The following is a 1,488-nucleotide window of genomic DNA, read 5'->3' as shown; positions in this document are numbered from 1 at the left end:
TAATTTCACAGTGAGACCCATAGGGTCTCGTCTCCACTAGTGTTTCCAAAAACTCTTTTTGGCAGCAAACACAGCCTTGCAAAACAGCACAGAACACAAAGTCCTCTGCTGCAGCTAACTATATCCAATGTTTAAAGTATTTTGACCTTGGAAAGACAGAGGCGGGACAAATTTTCTTTCTCAAGTTCACTGAATCAAGCTGGAAGGTGACTGCAGAGGGAACAACACACAAGTTCCAGATGCCTCTTCTAAAGTTTTTCTTACATGAGGAGATGGGCTTCCCTTTTGCAAAGTGCAGACACATGGCTAGGTCTGGAGCCACCTCCCTTCTTCGTACACACTGTACACAAGAACCTTGAACGTCATCTGAACACACAACTCCCACAGAAGTCAGTGAACGCAGGAAGACTCAGGCCTCAGGTATTTATTGCTTGTCTAGCTCAGCGTAGCATCATACACCTTAGGCCTGGTCCTACAGTTGCTGCAGTGAACTGGCTCCAGCTGCAGCGAGTGCCGGGTCCCCCATGAATGGGGTACAACTATTGAATGGTCCGAGATAAGAGCTGACCTGACCAGGAGGTCAGACAAGAAGCCTCAGGAGATCCCTTCTGAGCTGAATTTTCCTGTGGTACTAGCGTGCAGGTTGCATGGATCTAAGTGCAAGGGGAAGGGGTGGTGGAGGAAAAATGAGCACCACAGAGACAGAGGCTAATATTTAAACCACAGCTGATGGCAATTTCTTATCCTTCAAGTCTAAGATTGAGTTGCTTGTGCTAGAAATTTCTACCTCTTTTTCCTTGAGATCAGTCAAGCCATTGACTTTTACAAAAGATTTTCCCTGGGATTATTTTTATCCTAGGAAGTGGAGATAAAAGAATTTAGCTGGAAATCGTTTATCACTTGATCCCTTGCACTGGTACTCTAAACAAGCACAAACATGCATTTTTCACCCAAAGCCTGAGCAAAGGTACTGCTGTTGCTGCAGGTGTGCTGTATGTTTTCTTTGGAAATTTAGTTTAGAGGATTAGAAACCATTTATCTAGTTTGATGTGCATGTGACCAAGATGGAGAATTCAATTCCGGGCAGAGATTTTTGAACCCAAAGTAAATGGTTTCCTCAGCAACTGTATTCCTTGGAAACACAAAACTTTCCAAAACAGGTCTTTGCACTGACAAGTATCTGCAGCTTGGTGAAAGCCTGCGAGCTTGCTGGGCACTGCCATAGCATTTCAATCACGCTTGAAAATAAACCTCAAAAAAGTGCCAGAAAGTACTGGCTCTTCCTTCTGTGTTGGGCCAGCAGTTCTTTAATGATTTCCAGGAGAAAAGGCCTGGGGGTTTTTTGTCTGTCCCAAAGCCCGTCTGAATACCTGGATTTGACAAGATGGAAATACGACCCTGTTATCTTAAATAGATATGCAAAATAGATATGAAAAAAAACCAACCCACACATCTTGATTTTCCTTCCCCTCATACTCTCCCCCTTAA

This window comes from Egretta garzetta, unplaced genomic scaffold (genome assembly GCF_000687185.1).
Source record: "Egretta garzetta isolate BGI_Z169 unplaced genomic scaffold, ASM68718v1 scaffold401, whole genome shotgun sequence".
NCBI classification, from domain to species: domain Eukaryota; kingdom Metazoa; phylum Chordata; class Aves; order Pelecaniformes; family Ardeidae; genus Egretta; species Egretta garzetta.
Note: the sequence above shows the minus strand (reverse complement) of the source record.